This window comes from Miniopterus natalensis, chromosome 3 (genome assembly GCF_054644295.1).
Source record: "Miniopterus natalensis isolate mMinNat1 chromosome 3, mMinNat1.hap1, whole genome shotgun sequence".
NCBI classification, from domain to species: Eukaryota; Metazoa; Chordata; class Mammalia; order Chiroptera; family Miniopteridae; genus Miniopterus; species Miniopterus natalensis.
Window position 1 is genome coordinate 46,131,391 of NC_142083.1, and position 16,737 is coordinate 46,148,127.

General features: G+C 34.7%; 1 protein-coding gene across 6 annotated transcripts in view; it reads right to left on the bottom strand.

Moving 5' to 3' along the window:
• The window catches only part of MEF2C (myocyte enhancer factor 2C), a 158,292-nt gene that overhangs the window by 121,717 nt on the left and 19,838 nt on the right, over positions 1 to 16,737 (bottom strand). For 4 of the 6 annotated variants that reach the window (XM_016210322.2, XM_016210321.2, XM_016210314.2 and 1 more), the window contains exon 1: positions 15,586 to 15,830. The exons of the other annotated variants lie outside the window; for them this stretch is intronic. The gene's annotated coding sequence lies outside the window, so the exon portion shown is untranslated. Of the gene's footprint in view, positions 1 to 15,585; positions 15,831 to 16,737 lie in introns of those variants that run through there. 6 annotated transcript variants of the gene reach the window in all.

Genomic DNA, 16,737 nt, shown 5'->3' on the forward strand with positions numbered 1-16,737 from the left:
AGATAATATATGTGAGATTTTGGCTTAGTGGATAAGAGAGTGGACTCTGGAGACAGATTATGCTTGAGGTTCTAGCTCTGCCATTAGCAAAGTGGATAACTTAGGCAAGATGCTTAAAAATTTATTGTCTTAGTTGTTCATCTGTAAAATGGGGATAGTAGCAGTGCCTAGTGCCTATCTCATTCAATTCTGAGGAATAAATGAGTTAACACAGTGTCAAAATATACAGCAAGCTCTCAAAAAGTGTTAGCTGTGATTGTTATCATGTAAAAACAGCTGTAATTAATAATACTTTCAAATTAATAATATAAATTTTTACACATATCTTAAAAGTTATTTGAATTATTAGCGATATCTTGAGTAGGAACACTAGATAAAAGTCAAAGTGGGATTTCTAAGTCATAGATGAAAATATCAGTTATATTTACAGAAGATCAGTCTTCCTTCGAACCACCAAGCCAGCAAGAATTGAAAACCAACTGGTCAACATATGTTGATGCAGATGGAAAAAGGATATGACTGTCTAAATTCCCTAAAGAAAGCCCTTCTGGTCACTGCAGTCCAACCTATCATTACTGTACACTAAGACTCTTTGATGGGCTTCGTAGTCTATGAATAATACATATTTTCGGGACAGCTTCACAAAAATAGCCTGTCTTTGCTCCAAAAAGACCTATGACTAAGCAAATGCAAAGAAAGAACTACCTCCCAACCACAAAGGAGGGTGGTACCCATGTTGGAAATTGAGGCAACTAGCAAAATTCAAAAAAAGTAATTTTGAGATAAACTGGCCCCATCATTCATACCCTGCAGAACCAGGAAAAGTTCAAGTTCCAAAAAGAATCTTCTCTTAATTTTTAAAAATAAAATTAGAAAAAATTATTTCATTATAAAGCATTATAAACAAAAGAGCCTATACCTTTTTAGAAGATCTAGTATTTAAAAGCATTTCATAAGGTAAACCATATTTGCAAACATTCTTAAAGTTCTGTGAATCTCACTAAGAGGAGTAAGCTTTTTTTCCCCCAATGAAATTTAGGATTGTATTAACACTTTGAGTAATAAATAGATTTTGAGGATTAGTCATTCAGGATAAGAACAATTCCAAGTTTGCCTATGGAATTTTGTCTCAAAATGGTGTTGCATATATTCAAATTGTAGTAAAAGAAAAAGATCCTGGTTGCTCTCCATACCTGTGACTGCTCCCTTAACCGGCAGTAGTAAGTTAGCAAGGCCAAGTCTACCTTCTTGGGATGGAAAACGGCAAATCTCCCCCCACTCCGGTGCTGATGGCTTTGAGGGGAAGAGTAGGAGGCTCTCACATCCCATGGGATCCAACCAAACAAGTTTTCAGTTCACTATCTGTGATTCTTGGTATAAACAGCTTTTTTATTCCACGAGCAAATATTCAGGATTACCGAAAACCAAACAATTTCAAGTACCTACAGACTAGTTAAAAAGTAAAGTCATTCCAGAAATGTCTTTTATCACTCATCTTAAACACATATGCCCTGTTCACGTCATCAAAAACATTACAAAATCAGCTTAGAATAGACATAACATTTCTATATTTAAAATATAATGAAAAAGAATTCTTTCTTTAGGAGTTAAGAAAACTTATTATAACAATCATTTGATACAACTCTTAGACAAGATAATTTATGTATGATGTACAGCAGAGCCAACAAAGTCCAAGTAAATTATTTTCTTGCTAAAATGGGCAAAGGTGTTTTATAAAGGTCACTTAATGTATATTGCTTGAGTTGTCTATAAGAAAATACATGTTCTGGCAGGAATTATGCCTTAAAATGTATTTCATACATTTTCTTTATGAAGAAATATAACTGGCTATCCTATATAAATATATATAATTAATGCTTCATTTGTATGTGATTATTCATTAAAATAGTTTCTGAATCTTCATTTTTAGCTCATGTGAATTATAACTGATAAAAATGTTCAATTTTCCTGAACTTTCAGTCCCTCTTCATGGCAAAAATTATTTTGAAAATCTAAAATTAGCACTTCAGTACATTTTAAAATCTTCAATTCTAGGAGGTATTTAAATACCATGATCTGTATACAAAATGTAAATGTGTCCACTCTCTCTCTGAACGTGCATATATACACAGTATGTACTTACTACACATACTTAAAACTTCAAATTCTGCTAACTTTTTAAGCTCATTATTTCAGGAATGAATGCAGGTTTCCACTGCTCATTTTTTAAATTTACATAAAACCAAATAAATTGTTTTCTATGAAGATGACAACAAAAAATTGAATTTTTATTTAGAATACTTGACAGGAATAGAGACACTTTAATAAATACAAATCAATTCAGAAATATTTACCTATTGTACTTTTAAAATGTGAACATCTATAAAAGAAAAATGTCACATTATTTTCAGAGAGTACATTTTATCAAGTGTCTCCATAGGATAAAATAGTTTAACTGTTTTTGGTTTAATTTAATGTTAAAGACTTAAGAAAACCTATATTATGTACGAAGTCAAATAACTGGTATTTGTGACTATGCCCTAAATAGTATATCCCAATATTTTAAAATAAAGCTTTGAGTAGGAAAGTAGGTTTGTTTTTAGTAGAAGATATATACTTAATGATTATGAAGTAAATTTTATAATTGGAAATTTGATTTTTTCATGAAAATATTTGGTTGATTTTAAACATTACTATAAAAACCTACTCTTAAATTTAAATACAATGCATATTTCTCATCATTAAAGATGTTTGCGAACTTTTAAATTTTTATTTTTAATGGAAAGTGTTTGGTCAAAAATATGTTTAGGAGAAAGCTTTTGGTCTATGGATGTTATAAAAGTTTCTTAGAAATCTCTTAAAGGCTGAGTACAATGAAACTAGGGCGATGCATATATTCTCAGTTACTCTTTTAAAAAAAACCTGTAAAAGTGACTATAGTGGCATGTTCTGACACATTCTTTTCATAAACCGAACCCTGTTAGTGACAGCAGAACAGATTGTGTGCATCTGCTGGGAACGAGCCAGATGACAGTGGAAAAACGCACATGGATACCTTGGCACAGCAAATAAAAAAATGAAGAAAAAAAGACCTGGAAGAGAAAGTGCTCAACTTTAATTGAAACATTCTTTCCAACGTGATGAACTTCATCCAACCACCTCTTGTAGCCTGTCAATTTTACATATAAGAATGTGTTTTAAAAGGGTCCTTTGTAAATTAGAGCTGTTTTGTCCTTAACACTAAATATTGACTCAGGTTTTGGATTATTTCTTCAAATTATGGCAAATGTAATAAGCATTAAGGTAGAAAAAGAGGCCAAACCACTCTACCACAGTCTGGTACAAGAATGCTAAACTTCTAAAACCCTTTGAGGTTCAAGTCAAATTTTAAATATCTGGGTTAAGTTTTGAATTATGTGGATCTTATACTGCCACACTCTAGAGATGCCACAATTCAAATATCCTGCAAATGTGACTATTGTAAATGCTGCTTACACTCAATAGTGCTACAATATTTTAATTTATGCTGATCAACCAGAGTATTGTTTAAACAATTGGCTCAACAGCACTAGAGAGGTCCATACATAAAAGCAAAAGTGCTTCTATAAATCATATCAGGAGGTTCTCTTCCTGATATGCTGGATGCTCTGATTACAATAAAAATTTATTCTATACAGTATACAATGCAAATTTTAAACTGGAGACCAAGTTGTTTAATAGATTACTAGTCTGACTGAAGCAGCTGCAGTAAAAAAAAAAATATCTGGTGATTAACAGCCATTTTCCAGTAATCATAACCCTGGAAAAGGCTACTAAGCAGGGGGAGGGGGTTGCAGATGGGATAATTCTCTAAGCCCATGTGCCTTAGAGGGCTCCATCATCTTCATGCAGACATTATTATTATTATTATTTTTAAATTAAAGCTTTTAGAGGCATCCTTGATTGCAGTGTTGGGAGCCGTCCGTGCTGTTTTTACCAGAGGGAAGTCCACTCTGCAAGTATTCCTTGCGCGGAACACTCTTTAGCCAGGCATTCAAGCAGAGCTAGAAAGGAAAGCTGTGTGCAAGGTGCACACCAGAGGGGCGTTACTCAAGAACATGAGAATAATTTCAAAAGGTTGCAACTCCACAGGCTGTTTAAACTGGGCAGGCCTCATCAACATTAGCTGTCATCCAAAATATGAATTTCTTTGAGAAATTAAGTGACTATACGAGCTGAACACAAAGGTGGTAAACAGACTCTGAGACCAGACACAGTTCCCATTTTCATCCACATCTTACCTAAATTTCTTTATTTGTGTTATCAAAAGGTGTAATCCTCAGGTAAAATTCTGCATTTTCTGTACTATATTTCTTCTCATGTGAAGAAAAATACCCAAATTAAGATAAGTTCACTTGTTCATCTCAAAGTTGATAAACTAAAATTAAAATGAACGATCCCTCGAATCTGGAAAGTGACAATGAGAGTGCAATTTACTTATTTTATAACTATTCAAATAAAAAAATGCATTTTATCTTTATATTGTAAATATGATTCATTAATTTATTCAACAAATATCTCTAGAAAACCTATTATCTGCAAGCTTGTGAAGGAATAAAAAGATGAGTAAAATGACAGTCTTCATAAGTTTATTCTATCGATCTTGTTACATACAATCAAAATTATGTAATAAGAAAAGTAAATATTAATGTATCCTTCAAAAGTGGTTAATACTAATGCTAAAGAAAAAAAATCACCTTTAGAATTCTTGGTGAGGCTGTTTTTACTATTAAAACCACCTAATAATTCTATGCATATCAAACGCTTCCTCCAAACTGAATTTTTACTAAAACTAAGCAATAATCTACCTGAAATTCAGAAGTTTTTAATAAATGACTTTTAAAACTTATAGGTGTAATAATTTTTCTTTTCATTCCATTCATGGTTCTGAAAATAATATAATGTTTATTTAATAACATCTGATTCAGTGAAAGGTTTTGATGTTCTTGAAGAATATTGTGCTTAGCGATCATTAACACTGGCCTGACATAGCGTCAGAATTAGAGACCTGCCCTGAAAGCAACCCAATTTTAACAGAATGAAAGTATTATTTTAAAAAATTCAAAATAATTATCCCACCAAACACTTCTAAGTGATCATCATTGGCAGGAAAATAAAATAATTAAAATATAACATAGTGTTATGATGATAATTTACTAATTACTGACCACTTACATTGTGCTTTTATATGTATCATCATGTTTAAACCTTATGACTCTAAGAGGTGGGGGGCGGTATTATTATCCCCATTTTACAGATGCTGAAACTGAGGCTTCTGGTGGTTAAATAACTTGCCTAAAGTCACAAACCAGTAAACGGGAGGCAGGATTTTAAACTCAGTTTGGTCTTTGTTCGTAATCATTACTCTCTATTGCTTATGGGCCACTTGGTCTAATAGCACATGTATGTATAATTAAAGAAATGTTATTAAGTATAGCAATGAGGTCCTCCAAGTCTTTAGGCTTGCAAATCAAAAAAATAATTTTCTCTTTCTCTTGCAGTCATTTCATCCTCTCATGCTTCTCGTCTCTCACTCGCTCTGCTCCCCTCATCCTATTCCCCCTACACACACACACCCCAAGTATGCACACACACACCCCTTGGACTTTTGGCCCAACATGATGTTTTCACAGAACATCATGAAAGCCGTAACTTGGTTCAGCTAGTCCAATAACTGTTACTCCAATAACTGTTATTATGAGACTTCATAAGGCTATGTATTTTTGCTGTAAATGGACCATCCACTGACTCTAAAGCTGTCAGCGGTTCCTTACAGAGACACCATCCTATAGTCTGATGTTTCAAGATCAGCATCTGGAGCTCTTTCATGGCATGGCATTGGGCTTTGTAAGGATACGTTAACACCTGAAACAATTCTATGATCTCACATGTGTAGTCAAAACAATTAAAAGTGCACTTGCTTTCTCACAATACCAAATATTTTGAAGCAAGAAGGGAACTCAGAAGAGAATCCAAAAACAATAAAAATTGAGAAGAAAAGGGTAAGGTCAAGAATTCTTTGATTTTTGAAGCTATAAAATGAGAGAAGGGGGAAAAAAAATCACAGAGTGTTCACTCTAACTCAAGTCAAGAAAGATCAAACAGTCCTAGGAGGGACATTCCCCATTCATTTCAACGAAGGGGCTGTTGGGAGACAAGCAAAAGGATTGAGTATTTTACCCGGCCCTTTGCAAATCTATTAATGTTATCGTGGGAATTTCTTTTTAGTTTATGTAAGGGGAGAAAAACTCAGCCGTGAAAGAAAAGAAAGATGTAGTCAAAATTATTTCCTTAACCTATAACCTATACAGACTCTAAGTAGTCTTTGGATAAATACCAGAAATGAACAAATGGATAGACTTTTTTTTTATTTTAATAGCCAGGTTTTTTAGGCTTAATTTAGTTAAGGAAAAAATCTTGATGGAATTAAGTCTGGATTTATACCTTTTTAACATATTAACTGTTACAGAAGAAGGGCAAAAAGATCTACTTTCTGGACCACAATACCTTTCCTTAAAGACCACCCAAACTTAACGAGATTCCTCAAATGTGAATGGAAATCAGGCACCTTAAAAAAGTACAGTACTTGGTAATTTATTGATTAACAGTTAAAAATATTTTTAAATTCTTGCCCAGAGAATTACCCACTACAGGAAACTCCAAGAGATTCATGTTTTGATCAGGTATAGTTTTATAATATTTAAATAGCCCCCAAACCCCATTTTCTATTTAAAAATTTTTATTCAGTACACATTAAACAATTGGAACTTTACAGTGTGTCTACCAATATTTATTGAGTGGTAATGATTCAAATTATCCTACAGTTCAGGAGAATTCCAAGAAGATAAAAAAGTCTTGTACCATATCCTAAATAAAAGCAGTTTTAAAGGTTGAATCTGAATTTTAAACAGAATGCTAATTTTATAAAAAATAAATGTCAAAATTACTGACTCCCATGTATATTAATATATGCAAAAAAAGTTTTAACATTTTCCCCCTCTTGCTAATGAGCCTTGAAACTGTGCCAGGTGTAGGGCCCTTGCTCATAACACCTATGGCAAGAATAGGCCATTGTGATCATACTCTGAGGATTACATTTACATTTTAAGATCTATGTTGTATTAATTTCTTGACACTATTAGGAAACATTTGCATCCACACAAAAATAGTTGCTTGATATTCAAGCATAAATAAAATGATCTCTTATCTACTTTAAAGAGAAAATTAAATTACATTTAACTGTTGGTCTGACTTGGTACATTTTATATAGGCAATTAACAATTGGTTTAGTGGGTTAATGACTAAACTAACATTTAAACACTATTTGTATATTGGCAAATCAATAATTTAGTATAAAATAAAGTTGCAATAAATATTTATTATATAGTAACACTTTCTACTTAAGGCTGCCGCTTAATACATTTTTATCAGAGAAGGCTAGTTTTAGAAAGGTGTGCTGGCAATTATCTGACTACACTTCACACAAATGAGAATTCTACTACTGATTGAAAGGAGCCGTGGCAGCTAGAAATTATTTTTTAATAGGACTTTTAAAAATCACATTGGTAACGACTGAAAATGTAACTGGTAATTAAAGACGGGTTTTAACAATTTTTTTACTTTATTTTACAGAGAGAAGTATGAGTTTTCAGACTACAGTTTCAAATGCAAAGAATATTAATGCAGATATTTGGAAGTTGATTTATTTTGCATGGTCATAAGCACACTACTTACATTGTACCTTTCAAATGAAGAGCATAAACCAAATCTGAAAGCTAAAGCTCATGTTTTTTCTTTGTACTCTGTATTTTGACCTAGCAATCATTAAAAGTGTGAGGGTTTATCAATAAAAATTACTGTAGTGCCACATATTGCGGTGGAACGCTGCTATTTCCCGAGATAAGTACAAAAACACTCAACATTAATTTGCATCACAAAATGACCTAACATATCTGGAATATAATGCACAGGCCTCATTGAAAAGAAACCATTATATTTTTCTCTGCAAAAGACACAAAAAAATGCAGACATCTGATTGGGCCTGCATGTGCTGGGGAGGAGGGCGGGGAAGAGGTCTCATTTTCTATCTTACACCTATTGTTTTATGCCTTCTAAACTGCTATATGGGAAGAAAAGGGAAACAGTGAATCCACTTTGCAGTTAATGTCTTAGTGATTTAAGAGGCTGAATTTTCAATTTAAAGAAGGGAAACACTGCTTTTCCTTTACCAAAGTGACTGCCCAGGAAGAAGGCCCTCTGCTCCTTAGCCTACACACAAGGGGGAAAAAAGGCCATTACTTGGGGCTGAAATCACTCCGAGACAGAAGAGGGGCAGCTTATGATGTGGCACGGTGCATGTATCTGGTCTGCAGCCAGCAAGATTTCATTTTGCAGCTCTGCTGCCAGTATCTGCCCTGAATAGTCAGAAATAAAACTACACCACCAGAGCTCTACCTTAGAAACTGGATGTTACAAAGAATTAAAAGAGTTTATTTTACTTTCTTTATCCTGAGTGTAATTACTGTTTTTAAAAAGAAAGAGCTGAAACTATAGTAACTGAAGGTTTTTTTGTGTTTTTTTTTCTTCTTCTTTTTAAACTAGCTCAAACTACCTTCCCACAAAGCCATTTAAGTTAAATGGGACATTTACAGACTCACCTACATGAAGGCTATAACTTAAAACATCTGCTTAGACACGTACATTCTGTTCAGATATAAAGAATGTGGCAAAAAAACCTGAAAAATACCGGCTCATTTTATTTTTAAAATGTGTGTTCTTCTGTGTGTGTGTGTGTGTGTGTGTCTGCATGTGTGTTCATTCAAGAGATTTTGACTGCAATTAGGTAGTCGGTCCTATAAAGGCTTCCTTGTGTGACCATGATTTCTAAAAATAAAATGCTCTAGTGAATATTTCTGCTAAATAATCACATCTTCAAAATTACTTTAAAGAAATCCCAATTCCCTCATGTTACATTAAGCAATAATACCAGCTTTCCATAATAAGCCTTGGTTGTGCACCTCATGTATGGTCAACAATTAATTAGAAGGTTAAAAAAAGTCATGTTTACTCTATTAAGTAGTAGACTAATTTCCTTGTCTGTCCTAATTTATTTACATCAGTGAATCTATTTTCTAATTTTGCAAATGCATAATCATATCTAAGTCAAAGACGCCTATCTTTGGGGCTCAAGGAAAGATACATTCTCTTCCTCACCATTCTAACTTGCTGAAAGAATCACAGACGTAAAAAAAGAGAGAGGTAGTAGTTAGCTGCTTGCAAAAACAACACACTTTGCATTCTATCAAAGGACCGTATCCACCACTTTTTAAAACCAATATGCTAGAGATCCATAGTATCTGAGAACAATTTATATGAATTCTTCATGTGCATCTTATTTATGACAACAAGATACAAGAAGGAAACCGGACCACGCTCAGGATGCTATTTGGAAAAAGCAGGTTCTCACCAGGGACTGCTTCAGAGATCGGTTTCTCCAGTCTATAAAAACAAGTTTAAGGTACTTTATGTAAATAAATTTACTAGAAGATTTGCATTGTCATTCTACATGAATAGCAACCACTTGCAGGATGAACAACATTGCTCCATTCATTTCAAATTTACAGCATTAAGAATTAATAAAAGTCTCTATAACGTCTGCATTATTAAAGAGTAATGATTCCTGCAGAAATCTGCCCATAATAGGTTTACTGTTTTTATAGCTTGTAATATCACCGATTTCCTTTATAATGTCCTCAAAAGATTCTCTTTATGTGTACTTTGAACTTTGTTTACACTAGCCACTATAATTTAAAAATAATCAGAGATTTAACTCAAGCAATACAATGACAATATACAACAAATGCATTATGATGATGACAAATGAATACTACTCATATTATCACCTGAAACCAAAACATGGATTTATATAACAGGTAGCATGTAATCTACATACTTAATAGGAATATGGCTTTTCTTTCTGCAGTTAACGTTAAAATACAAAGAAATGTGAAATAACACTATTTGTGGTAATCTTTTTTATAATCTTTTTACAATAGTACTGTTTTTTATAGAATTTTCTTATCTGCATACATGAAAACAACTAATATAAAAGGACACTGATGCTATCTACAGATTCTTAAAAGAGAGAGGTAGGCAATGGGTGCCTCTAGACCCTTTTACCTTTTTATGCCTCAATACATCTATAAAGCAGTTATTATTGAATTCTTGTTTTGAGCAAAATTAATTCTATTGCACTTTATAGAAGTTAAATAATATTAAAATTACAAAACTTTCAGACTTTTTTCAGCATTCAGTGTGAGAAGGGTTATCAATAACTGCTTTAAGGGAAAAAACCTGACAGTTTCCTCTGCTCACTAACTACAGCAGACCATTAGAAATTATTTTTTCTCATGCTGTTACTCACTTACATGGTGCATATTTGCTTCAATTCTCCAAGGGAAGAAATGTGGCTCTTGTGGGAAAGGTCCACCCCTTTCTACATGTTTGCTTCCTTGAACGAAAGGAATACACCCCCTTACATTCTTTGAAATGTGTCCAACATGCACAGAACTGTAACAGCACAGTATTATTAACCAAATTAGAAAATCTTAAATGAGAGTTAAATATTGTTAAAATTCGGTGTGTTTGGAATCAGGAAAACTAAATGCTGCATATGCATATAGGTAATAACGATGAACTACATTCATTCAGTCTTAGTGTGTAAGTTTGTAAGCTCAGAACACTTGTCTTATTGGAAGAAATTTGTGAATGTTTTTGTGCACGTATATGTTGTATGACAACTCAGGAAGAGGCCCATCAATGTTACAGGTCTTTTAGTGCATCCTCTGGATTTAAGACCCAGTAAGGGAATTCCTCCTCCTTTTCATAAATATTTTAAAGAAAAAATATTGAGAAACCAAAGTATCCATCTTTATAAGTAGAGTCAGAAAGCTGTTTGAAATCACACAAGTGCAAGAGTATTGAAAGTCTACGCTCATTATCCTAATGACAGAAAACTTACACCAAGTTAGTATCCACTAACTTCAACTTCATTAAGAAAATTTGCTGGTCATGAGAAGTTGCGTTCTAACAAGTCTTCCTTCAATTATGTTGAATAATATACTCTCAAGAGTATTATTTTGCTGTTATTTTCTAATAAAGTGGAAATCTGTGCATTTATCTTTACTTTTGTTTTTTCTAAACCCTATTTTTCTTTATTGCATCTTTACAAAGAAATTTGCAAGTGTCAAGACATAGAGTAGGCAAAATTTTATGTCTTAAGATATTCTAGTGTTTAAATGGTTAGTGCCTGTGCATTTCGTTCTTCAGGCATTTCCAAATGAACACTACTATTTAATTTCTAGGCCCACAAAATGGAAGCTACACTATTCTGCCTATGTTTTTCACTTGGAATAAGAGTGAATATAAACAGTGAATATATAAATTGGAACTGAAAGTAATAAACTTATTAAAACTTGGTAAGATATTGTTATGGTCAAAGAAAACCTGCAAGTGTGTGCCACAAATCCACTCAGATGAAACATCTCATTCACTAGAATTTCCTATCTTATTATAATGCACAGAAAATTAAACACATAAATATTAATTTTATGTATCACAGAAGATGTAGGCAATGAAAATGCAATGTTTACATTTATGGATGACTCATTAGTGTTTTATTGTGTGAAACACTAGGAGGCATCAGTTGGGTAAAAAAGGACTTCAATTTTTAAAGAAGCAAGAAATTACTGTAGAGTTGGATGTGTAAGAAGTTGGAGTTTTCAAAATGTTATTACATAAACCAAACTTCATTCTCTGAAATAAACTCTGAAAACATCATATTGTTGTACAGAATGATCTTTATATCACATTCATGAAATATATATAATTTGACCAATAAACACCTATTAAGATATATTTCAAAGGTATGGATTCATAACTATGTAATTACACATTTTTATGAAGAACATACTTGGTAACAGAATAACATAATGGCTATTGACTACTATGCATTTTCTGCTCAGTTACTCAATACCACCAGTGTATGTTTTATTTCTGGCAAATTTTGTTTTGTGCTCTCTACAACACCTCTGAAAATGTCTACTGCAATTAAGCCTTATAATAACTGCTTCCCATAAGCAGCCAGAACTTGATGTCTGTTCATAAAGAAGTGATGGAACTTAACATTTAAGCAATATATAAGACATATATAAAAAAGACATTTTCTCCTATTTCACTGTTGAAAGCCTGTCATTTGAAAACTGAGTTTTCCGCTGTTTGAATGGCTCTTCATAATGATGGAGCAACAGGGTCGTGGTATACTTAGCTGGCAATCATTTGAAATTGGAGTGTCTTGCCATTTCCCAACAATCAGCTTTTATCTCTGACCTATCAAAATAACACGTGAACTGGGTAATCCGCCTTTTGTAAGGTGCACAGACCCTGTTGTCGCTCCTGGTTTTGTGAATCGCCTCTGTAATCTGGTTTGATTTCCTAAAGATGACAGATCTCGGTGAACATTCAGGCTTTACTGAGAGCAAGGCAGTCCACACGCCCATGAGATTAACGTACAGTGCTGAGGACGGGATCTTAATCACCTACCCTTCCGCACGCAGCACCCAGGCTGAGCGTCAGTGATTAAATCTTTTCATTGTGTCCGGGCAATCACTATATTCATAAAATGAGGATGTGCATTTTTTATAAATTTTACATCTGAATTTCTGTGGTGTTTTCTCAGAGGCTGTGTTTTTGAAAAATAAGTAGAACTTTATAAATAATCTCTTTAAAGCCCACTCTGTGACCCCTAATTGCACATGAAATTCTCCCATGTTGTTTTGAATCAAGTCCCTGAAGCCAGTGTTCTCTGTTTAATAACTATTTTTTGTGTTGTTATGTAGTACAAGTGTTGCACAGATATTTCCCCATTTTTGTCACTTTCTGAGATTTCATAGACTCAAAATATACCGCACGTAGAGTTGGGAAATAAAACCACAAAATATAATACAATAACAGAAGAAAGTTTTAAAATATAATGTTAACATATGCCAAGGAGTTATTTAGCTTGTTTTTTTTTTTTTTTTAAATAAAAGAAATTTAAATATAACAAATCACTTATTAGAAAGATATGGTGTAATGTTATGCAATTTATTGATTCTATTAAGTGAGGGTAAAGGAAGAAATTCATAGAAATCTGAAAAATATAAAGCATGGTGCTTTTTCAATTTCAATATTGAATCATTAAATAGCCCTTTTCCCTATTGGAACGAACCATTTCCCTCGAATATTGAAAATTGAATATGTTGACAAAGAAGAAAAGAGGCAAGATGCAGTAAAGTTCTTGTTATTTATATTTCATGTACTTAATGTTAATGTGTTTTGACCCTGAAAAGTTAACATATGTGATTGCATACTTTTAAAGTACGACTAGCTCAGGAAAGGTGGAAAATTGACTTTTTGGTATAAAGCGCTCATTTTTTATTTAACTGAAGGAAAAGAATTAATATTTAATAAAATTTACATCTTTAATATTGTCTTTCACGATATTCCACATACATACACAGTAATCAGAATATAAACAGCAAAATTAATGAACTAAAATACTGTCTTTAGTAAGAAGTCCGGAAAATGTGTCACAGATACTCCATAGTTATGTGAATTATATTAGTAAAAAAAACCAGTAGATTTTTATAAAGTTTAGCAAAATGTAAAGTAAAGATAACTGCCAACTATTGTCTCCTTAACTTAACAGGGGACCATATTTTAATGAAACACTGAGTTCAAAGTTAGTTTTGACAAAAACTTTTAGAATTGAGTTAGTAGTCTAATTAATATGCAGCCAAATGTACTTTCCTACAAATAGAATTAGATATTTTAGAGATTTTTTTCCTCTTGAGATAAGAGATATGTACATTTCATTTTACCTGTCAAGTTCTGAAGCACTTGCTTTAGAACTACTTCTTTTAATAAATAATTTCATGCATATAGTGGAAGAAAGTAATATGGTTTATTAACTGCATTATATTGAACTGAAACTGATGGAGAAATAAAAATACTGCCTGTACCATATTGGTACATACTGAGCGTTTTCAAAGAGTAGCCAAAACTGCCATTATTTTTAAAATTAAATAAGGTGTTTTAGTTTCAAATTGGAGATTGTTAATCTATTTAAAACAAAATTAGTATTTAATTCAGAGGTTAAATGGGGCTCACAGGTGGTCACATATCCATGTCTTACCAAGTCTCTAGGGATCCAAGTTATTATACTCTACCTAAACATCTTTACTCTGCAGCCACAATTCCATTGCAAGGTGCCAGTGAAAAAGAGGCTGGTCACTCTTTTTGACTGGTATAATGAGGTGGCTGGAGTTCCCTTAATGGCACTTAGAAAATATATGCAGTCACTAGCCATTTCACAAGACAGTTACTATTAGAGTTAGTTTCAGATTCACAATAGTAAAATCCACTTTGTGTCAAAGCAGTTCTTCACTGAGGACCGGTTAAAGAACTGGCAGAGAGCCCGATTCCAGTTATTATACTGTCAGCATTTACATATAAAGGTATTTTATACAAAAGACACACATTTCTAAATTGTGGAGAAAAAGAGCTTTTGCCCCCAAAATAACTACTGGAACTAGAATAGTCAGAAATGTTTCAGATATAAAATTTCCTTTAAGAATTAATAGCCATATTCTGGGAAGGAGATAACATTAGTATTAAATTTAAATACTTGCATACTATTTAATAATACCATAAACAATGTGCCATGTCTATATATACCTCCTTTGTGCCAAACTTTATCAATGAGTTTGGTAACTCATCCAAAGTCCAAACAGAAGGCAATTTAAGTGACTTAACCTTGTTTGTTTTAAAACAGCTATGTATTTGACTTGACTTAAGCAGCAATACAAATACTGAAATCCCAACAGGAACTGTGAAATGTACAGACTACCATAGCCAGGGTGTTACATTTTTGTCCATACCAATTAAGAAGCCCTCTATCAAGCCAGCACTTTGGGAAGGGAAGGAGATGCACAAAGGTATACTCTGACAGACAGCCATGCTTTAGTTCAAACTAATCCCAAGAATTAGCAGCTCAAAAGCATAACCCAAAGCAAATCAGTCTTGAGGAGCCTCAGAGGAGCATCTTTCCACAGTGAACTAAAGGCTAAATCTTAAGGCATGTACTTCAAGGTCACTGAACATTCCATGAAATATTAAAATCTACCAGGCTCCACATGCTCCACCATATCAAACATGCTAATGACGTGAACTAACTTCATGAAACTTTAAACACATTGATGTGACAAGAACGAGTCAGGAGTGATTTCAATAACTGATGGCAAACGGATAAGACTATCTAAAAAGTTACTTTTAGCAACAGACAAGGAAATCATGGAATCTAACGAAAAGAATGGACAACAACCCTCAACTTCAGCCTCCAAAAAAGGCACAGGGGTAGATCCAGGGCTGTGGAATACACTGATACAGATTTCAGAGACAATACCCAGGCTATTTCTATTTTCCTCGAGAAATGTCAGAGGTACTCACATGAAGGAAGACCAGATCAGATTAGTCCTTGGGATATTTTCCTTTCTTAAAAGAGGGAGAGAAAAAAAAAAATAACAACAGTAATCTTTACTTCGTCCAGCCTTGAAGTACTTCTCCACCTGATTCAAACACGCAGCCACGGCGACCCACACAGAACCTTCAAAGTCAATCCAATAGCAGCCCGAAGATGTCTGGGTGTACGCGTGTGCTCAAGTGTCTGTGACTGCGAGCAGAGCAGGCAGGGAGCTGGGGACGCTGTGCGCGCGCGCGGGGGGAGCGCGCGCGGGGGAGGCGCGCTCTGGACGCGCACTCGCGCGCGCCCCGGCTGCTCCGAGGAGGAGGAGGACGAGGAGGAGGAGGAGGTGGAGGGGGAGGAAGAGGAGGAGGGGGAGGAAGAGGAGGAGGGGAAAGTGGATCGCAGCGGCCGGCGGATTAAAAGTAACCAGATTCGTCCAGAAAACTGCGTCCAGGAAGGAAGTGACAGAAGACGAATGGGAAAAGGAGAGCCGCTCACAGCCTTTGAAACGTCGCGTAAAAAGGGCGGGGGGCGGGGGGAGTGGTGGAAGGATATTGGGAGGGGAGGCGGGGGTGGCCGGGGGACGGAGCACACGGGCTCGGGGCTCTAAGCCGCAGGAGCCGTGAAGTGCCTCTTGCCTCCCTTTTCCCCTTTATTTTGTCCTTGCCTCCGCCTCCGCCTCTGCCTCGCGCTGCCTCCGCTCTCCGTCTCTCTCTCCCTCACAATCCCAAACCGCTGCCTCTCCTCCCGAGCTGGAGAAATCATCAGTTTCACTCTTGCAAAAGGGGGGCGGGACTAGACCTCGGAGCATTTTAATAAAACAAACATACAGCAGTTCGCTCCTCACCCCTCCGGTCTGAACTAGATTGATAAATTACTCCACTACAGTACTTTAATTATGTATATGGTATGCAGAATAAATCACTGAACATCAGTACCTCAATCAAGCACTTTTAAATGATAATTGCATCTTGGTGAATCAATCTTTCCATTCCTGACATTTTGCTAATTTTAGTTTTACGGTGGGGTAACGGCACATGCCATACGCAGACCTAATGACAATTCTTCAGTGCACGAAGGGAAGACAAGCCCGCGAGCGGCGGCTCCCCGCTCCGGGCCGGCGCCGAGCACGCTCG